Source organism: Drosophila innubila (genome assembly GCF_004354385.1).
Source record: "Drosophila innubila isolate TH190305 chromosome 2L unlocalized genomic scaffold, UK_Dinn_1.0 5_B_2L, whole genome shotgun sequence".
Lineage (NCBI taxonomy): Eukaryota > Metazoa > Arthropoda > Insecta > Diptera > Drosophilidae > Drosophila > Drosophila innubila.
The window spans coordinates 4,002,719-4,010,641 of NW_022995373.1; the positions used below are offsets into that span (position 1 = coordinate 4,002,719).

The window sequence follows — 7,923 nt, forward strand, 5'->3', positions numbered from 1 at the left end:
TTTGTAATCGTCGTTTTATTGCATTTGGCTGTTTCTAATTTTTTGATAATTCAATTTCCAAACATTTGTCGACTTTGTATGTTTTAGTGAAGATTGTTTATGGTTTCCAACAAAACAACAACAAAAAAATACTTGTATGTGATGTTCTTTTTATATATCCCTGTATATTTTCAATATAAATAACGACTATATAACTGTTAAAACTGATTTTGTTTTATTAATTGTAAATTTTCCAAACAGATCCTCGTATATTCAATATTAAGTATTTTTTTCAAATGCTTAAAAACCTAGCAGAAGAAAGTTCAAACCATAAAGAAATTTAACATTTTTGGAAAAAAATATTTTATTAAATTGGAGGTTAGAGTAAACATTCATTTAATGAATTGTAAGCTGTAAAGAAATAATTACACAAGTTCATTATTAAATTATTGTGATAATTGTTTATTAATTTAAATTTTTCAGTTGTTCACAATTAAAAAATATTTCAGTTGGCCGACACAACACAAATAAGTTACAAACTTGATTATAACAACCTATAAATGTATATAAAAGATATAACGCATATTCTACACACAATTTGAACTATGCCTAGAAGGGAATTGAGCATCCAGGAATATAAATCGGAGACGGAACCAAAGTGGAAGAGTAGCTCAACATTTTTTAATATATACGTGTCTGCATATACTATATGAATACATGTATGTACGAGTATATGGTGGTATATATACAAATATGAATGATATTTGAAACTAATAGCGCCCCTCGAGTAGATAATTACGGGAAGGGGCGTCAGTCCGTTCTCGTTCTTTATAGTTTTGGAATATGTTTTCTGATGTTATCTGACTGTTGATGTGTCGCGGGTTTTTTTGATGTTGTTTTCGATGTTGTTGTTGTTATTGTTTATTGTATTTATACATAGATAGTTATAGATAGATATAACTTAAGCACTTGTCCTAGACCGAACTTTACAGCTCGTCGTGTTTTGGACCGGAGAACTCGTCGTGCGAGATGAAACCGTTCTTGTCCTTATCCTCGTGCTGGAAGATCTCCTCCACAAGCTTGTCGTTCTCCTGCAGCATATTCTTAAGCTCATCAGAGTCCTGTCCTCAACAGCCGTCATTTGTTTCTTCAGATATTCGCTGACCTAATACCAAAAAAAATTAACACATAATCAAAGTTTAGTTATATGAGTTAAAATTAATGAAATTTGTTTGAAGAATGAGGTTAGTAACAAACCGAGACCCACGGATATATCACATAGAGTGTAGAACAAAAAATTGATAAAAGTGCGATCCATACATAGACGATTACCTCTTCGCGGCTCAGCTGTTTGTCAGCGTTCTCATCGATCTCCTTGAACACATTTGTGGCAGCTGGCGCATTTCCAATGTTGATCAGCTCCACCTCAAAACGAGAGTTGCCTTTGGTGGAATCACATTGCCAGCTCCCTGATCGCCATAGCCCAATTGTGGTGGAATTGTCAGCTTACGCTTCTCACCTAACAAAAAAAAGGGTAATTCTTAGACTCTGATTGGATTGCTTTAGGCCATGTTTAACTTACCCACGCACATGTTGAGCAGACCCTGATCCCAGCCTTTAATCACCTGTAATGAAGAAGACAATGATTAAATTATAAACTAATCTACTTGCATTGTAAATTTGTAAAAATTATAAAAAAAAATAATTTCAATCAATTTTAAAATAATTTATAATTTCATTAAGTATTCTAACAAAAATTTAATTAAATTTGAATTAAGACTTTGCTTTAAAATGTTCAACTGCACAGTTTAACTGCCTATTTGAATGTCCAAATGGACACTTAACTCACCTGGCCGGCTCCCAATTGAATGTGAAAGGCTGGTCGCGGTCGAAACTGAAAAAAAGCGTAGAAAGAAGGAGCAAAAAAAGGAGCATGAGTTGAGAGTTGAGAATTTGATGGAAAATTGTTAGGCGCTTGTTAGTCGCAAAGTTTCAAGTGCAAAAAGAGGTGTGTCGACAAGAGGGGTGAAGTGGTTCACACACACACAACAACAAACATTTATTACACACACACCCACATAAGGTAGACCGTCAACTCGCTACAATTCGCACATAATCAAGAGACAAGCCACAATAACAAGAAAAAAAACATTTTAAAACAATACATCATTTTTATGTCTGCTTAAGGAAATGTAAAGAGGGGTTAGACTTGAGGGATGAGTTGGTTTTTGGGGAAGGTGGGTTGTAAAAAGCTCGCGAAATTATTTGTTTGACGGCCTTGTTGCTGACGATGCTTAAGTTAAGCGAATTACTTTAATTTGTAACGCGCCAATATAAGAGATGACATCCCAGCGGAATGAGATCAGGGAGAACAATCCCTGCTCCGTCTCTGTTCCCCCACTTGGCCGTAAACAGCTGTTCAGGTATGCATGAAACCCCGTCGAGATGTGTCTTTGAGCATGATGTATGATGTGGCGCAGTTGCAATGAAGTAGGCATATCATTTGATGATTATTATATGGTTTACGAGTGCGTTTATAATATGAATGAGTTTCAAAATGGAGCATTAAAAACTGACAGAATGGTAGAGAGAAGAGGAGAGACATAAAAAAAAAACCACTGAATAAAGCTAGGAGATTCCATTATTAATATGGTAAAGATAAAGTCTGTGATTAAATTAGCAATATAAAAGAAAACATATATCTCCAAGTAAAAAAATCTTAATATTTCTCTGCTAAAAAATTCGTAACTTCTAAGCCAAATTTTCAGATTATTCTGTGAAATTCTAGAGAGATGGAAAAAATCAAAAGAAATATTAACTTTCGAAGAAATTGTTAAGGTGTTGAGAACTTAGCTTATAAAATCTCTATTCTAGAGATACCATAATTAATAGTTCTAGAAATTCTGTTACATTTTTTTTTTTTTAGAAATTTCTTAATCTCTGTCTTTTGCTTAGCACTGTCTGTAAAGTTTAACTTTGATTTTTCCTGATTGTAAGTCAATAATAAATGTATTTTGTCCTGTACTAGCGGGGGATTCCCCAAGTGAATTCTCGAAGAATTTGCAATTGGAAATGTGTCACTTGGGCATGCCTAAGAAACTTGCAAGTTGTTGCTGTTGTTTGGAAAACTTTTTGCCTTTTCAACTGAGCTGTTGTTGTTGTTGAAACTTCTTAGCAGCCCTCCGCACGTGTTTTCCCACCCCTCTCCCATGATGACGATCATTTTTTAATGAGCCAAAGCAGCTGCAACAGAGGCCGCGACGCCTCAGAGATGATTGCAACAAGCTAAACAAATGATTAACAAGACAAACGCAGGACACCCACATGAAGCGCCTCTGACGACACTTTTGGGCTGACAAAAGTTCAGACGTTGAGTTGAGTTTCTGTTCCTGTTACTGTTCCTGAATTCTCACCCCCTATCCTATAACAACACTCTGCCGCGTCGCGTCGCAGCGACTGTTAAATATTTTATGTGCATCTCTTGGGCATTTTGCAAACATTTTTACATTTTTTACATGTTTCGCTGTTTTTTGCTTCTATTTTTTTTTGTGAGAATCACAAGTTGTGCCGGCTCATGATGATGGCATGTGGATTGCCATTGCCCGCGGAATAATCCAACCAACCGAAAAAGCGCTACCTCAAGTGCACCAAGGAGTTGGAGCGTAACCAAAGTGTCACCGTCCTCATCGCCATCTCCAGCTACATCTACTCTCTATTGCTGTGGCTTTCGCTGCTCAAGTGCTGCAAATCTCTTGATGAAATAAAACCCTACAAAATTTGTCTGGTAAAACAAGAAAACGAACGGATATCTATGAATTGTCGCAGACTGAATACCCTTTAAGCGACTTAGAATTCTATAAGCTAATCTAAAACTCAGTTTAAAAGTTTTTTTCTCAAGAGATCTATTATCAGATATATATATTCAGCGGGTTTTTTTTTTTATCAAATTTTAGTCAAAATAGAGCATTATAAAAATAATTATTGTAAAGTTAGCTTATACTTTCGATCATATGCTTTTAAGTTAGTTTTTGATTTAGATATACAAATTGATTTAAAAAAAAATTGTATACTTTCGATTTTTTAATTATATTCCAAAATATTCCAATCTACAAATATTATTATTCCCAAAAGAATGTTTGATATCCTTAGCAACATTTTTGCACTACCCTCTGTTAAAGGGTATGAAAAGGGAAATAAATGTCAAGCAGGGGGCGCCACTTCACTGTATTTGTGTGTGTGTTTTGCTTGGGATTATGGCCTTTAAGACACAGTCATAGTCCCAGTCGCATCCCGACTTTTGGCTGTGAATTTTTATTGCATTATTTTCCATGAATTTCTAGTAATATGTGAAAATTTTATAGCATTTCACATGTGTCTGTCTATCTGTTTGTCTCTTGGTATCTTTGGTTTTCCTGGTGCTGCGGGTTCCCAGCACGCACAGGTGATTGAGGATTTAGGTAAAGCTTTACGCATATTCAGCTAATTTATGCGATTTACGGTAAGTGTTACACAAATAAAGCCCTTGATCAATTTTCATCTTTAAAAGTATCAGAGACATTGGCTTAAAAATGAGGACGCATAATAAATATATGTTTTCCAGGGAAATTTATTATCATACTGTTGTACAATTCTCAGGATCTACATGATGTAGAAGTAGATTTCCACTGAGTATATATCCATTCAAATATCTAATGCCAGCATACTAAATTTCATCAGTAAAACTTAATTATTATACGACTTATGACTCTGAATTTTAAATAAACCGTTTACGTAAATTAAACAGCTTTAAGGAACGTTTAAAAGCGCGCAATGCGTTGAATAAATTAATAAAATCGCTTAAATGTGTTGATTGTTGATTGTTTCAGCCAACTACGTATGTCCGTGTCCATGTCCATGTCCATGTCCGTATCCGTCGTCGACTCCATGCACACAGTCCCCGAGCATTAAAAATTGATATAGCGCCATGGATGACGCAACAAGCAAACAAAAGGTCAGATGTCCAACGAAGCTGGCAATTGGAGCTAGTTTGGGGATCTGTTGAATGTGGCAACAGCAGATTGCACAGGTGTTTTTTGCTGGACAAACAAGCGATCAAAGAGCTGAAAGCTTAAAACTTGTGCAACTAACGACGAAAACAGCAAGTTGGCGAATTGCCGGCGATTTGTGGGCGTTTTGTGTGAATTGCGTTTGGCTTTTATGCTCGACGCATTATCATAAAGTCAAACAACAAATGTAAACTCATTTTTTTTTTGGCATTTTTTTTTTATTTTTGCCTGAGCCAAGTCATGGCTAAATATTTAATAAGTTTCGATTTCATTCGACTGCGCACCAGCACCAGGCAATGCCATTGGAATTTTTATGCATTCGACGCATTTAAAATGCAGCTCAATGGGCGTAAAAAAAGAGGAAAACATCCGTTATACCCGTTGCCCATTACGTGATTCCCAATCTGATTTGTAACCCAAGCAGCCCACCCAAAAGGATGGGCGCTCTCTTTTCTGGTAAATCATACCATGCCACTTGCTTCACTTCATTCGACTTTCAATCCAATCAAATTGAATCCTTGGCGGGCGTCTGGCATCGGTGATGACCTCGTTTTATGTGCGTCGTTGTCCGAAGTTATAAAATCAATATGCGTCCTCTTCAAACGCAAAACCTCAACGGGACCGCGAAAGGCTTACAAAACCCAACGATTAAGGTGCACCAAGGCGCAGTTGTCAGTTTTGAAAGACTCTTGGTTGACTCTAAGTTGTACTCGTACTTGCCACTTCTGCTACCCTGGTCAATGTGCGAACAATTGCAGCTGGTGAAGTTTTGTGCCACAAATTTATGCGCCTGCTGTGCAGCATCACGTGCCGGGATAAGAATTGTTGCATACATATACTTTGAACATTCACAAAATGAAAAAACATTTGCAAGCACATTAATTATTTAAACTATCTACGAATGCATAGCAACTGAAAAGGTTTTGCAATATTTTTAAAAGAAGCACAAGTGTCAGGAGATTCTCTAGACGTTAACCTGGAGGTCGACGTTGCACTGTGGTCAATATCGGAAAGTATTTGAAAGCACTTTAAATCTTATAGTTAAATTCATTGTAATTACACATTGCAAACACATTCATGAGGCAAAGATAAATGTATGGCTTCATTACTGAATTCTAAACCCATTTAATATATTAATGTGCTACAGACAAATTTTAAAAACTCATAAAGCTTATTTATTTTAAAATTGCTTATAAATTTCCTGTCCTTTAATAAATTTAAAACTTCATTACTGATTGACATGTAATTAAATTAACTGTGTTTATTTATAGAGGAAGACAGTTACAAGATAAAAAAAATCAAGTCTGCAAGCTGGTTCTGAACCGAACCTCGTAGAACCGGTTCTCTTCGGGTTTATAAGAAGCCTGAACCAGATCATGAACCGAACCCTTGAAATTACTTACTTTTCGCGAAGCCGAACCGCTTTCTAAAACTAAAGAATATTATGCAATTATCTGAGACTTCGGATTAAAATAAGTAATATTTAAATCTTCAAATAAATTTAATTTCCATCAAAATTGTATTTATTTTAAAAAAAATTTAATTTTTTCAAAATGTAGAGAAAATGTATATCTATAAAAATATTATTTTGTATGAAATTGAACCAAGGCTCGAACCCAAATCTTAGGTTCAGGGATATACTAAATTGTGAACTATGGCTCTAGCGCCGAACCGAACCTCTAACAAAATTTTGGAGGTTTGTAGCCTTGAAAAAAATATATATAAGGCTCCTGAAATCTAACTAAATTAGAATTGATTTTAATTTTTTTGCAGTACAACTTTTTTTTTCACGGCATGACTAACTTATAGCTTTTTTCAGTTGCTAAATTTTAACAGCTGTAAAACTTTTCTCTCCCACTGTACATGACTTTTGCAGTGCTGCGTTCAAATTTAAAATGATTGCTTCATATGGTAATGAGCTTAAGATTTAGTGGCCTGTAGTTGAAGTTGTTGCCCACACAAACATACAAAATCGAACATACAGACTCTCTCTCTCTTTCTCCCTCAACCGACAACTGATCTGATCATTAAGCACTCATAAATGCTTCCTCTACAAAATTGTGCCAAGGCACAGATCAACTCCACTCAAGCCTGACAACGCATTGTGCAGATTCAACCAAGTTTGTCATGGTCATCGCATCTTTCAAAGCAGCCTCTTCCCTTTTTTTTTCTGTTTCTGTTTCAGTTTTGTTTTTGTTTTTGCTGTTGCTCGCACTAATTGTGTGTCTTTCGCCTGCAAAAACTATAAAAAGTGTAGAGTAAATGGTGACAGTCAAGGTTGTCTGCCTTATTAATGGCTCTCCGCCTAAAACTTTCACTTTGTACCGGCATTTCGTGTTATGTTTTTCTTTTCTCGTTTTGTTTTTTATTTTTTTTTTTCTTAACGCGCTCCGCTTTTGGACATTAAATTGCACTTGACGCAGTCAACGTTGGTGCCACATACAAATCATGCGAAGCCAACGACGGCGACAGAGCGTAAGATATGACTATGAAAGATTGGCAAGAGGAAGCGGTAAGGTAACTGGCTGGAATGCCTGGCGGACTGTCTGCCTGTTGTCAAAATTTTCATGCAACATGCTGTAAGTCTGCCAAGCCTGGTTGTACCCTTTGCAAGTTGCAAATTGCAATTTTAATGGTCTACAAGATGCAATGCAGCGTTAAAGTTAAAGTTGCGCCTCTCTTCCATTACAGTTGCAACACGGCGTATGCGTAATAAATTAAAAAACCTTGACTGCGCTTAAAGCTGGGCAGCAATTGCTAAGTCGCTTCTTCTGTCTACAATTTGACTAGATATACATTTACTCTATGCTGTATAAATCTCGTAATCATAGTGTTTTGTAATGTTGACCATGTTGAGCATAGAACTGTATTAATAATGTATCTTATAGTACAACGTAAA

The 7,923-nt window shown here is 35.9% G+C and overlaps 1 protein-coding gene and 1 pseudogene across 3 annotated transcripts in view; one reads left to right on the plus strand and one right to left on the minus strand.

The window, feature by feature from the left end:
- LOC117782664 (synaptosomal-associated protein 25) overlaps positions 1-7,923 on the plus strand; it is a 109,802-nt gene that overhangs the window by 42,634 nt on the left and 59,245 nt on the right. The window lies entirely within an intron of this gene.
- LOC117782665 lies at positions 881-1,929 on the minus strand (annotated as a pseudogene).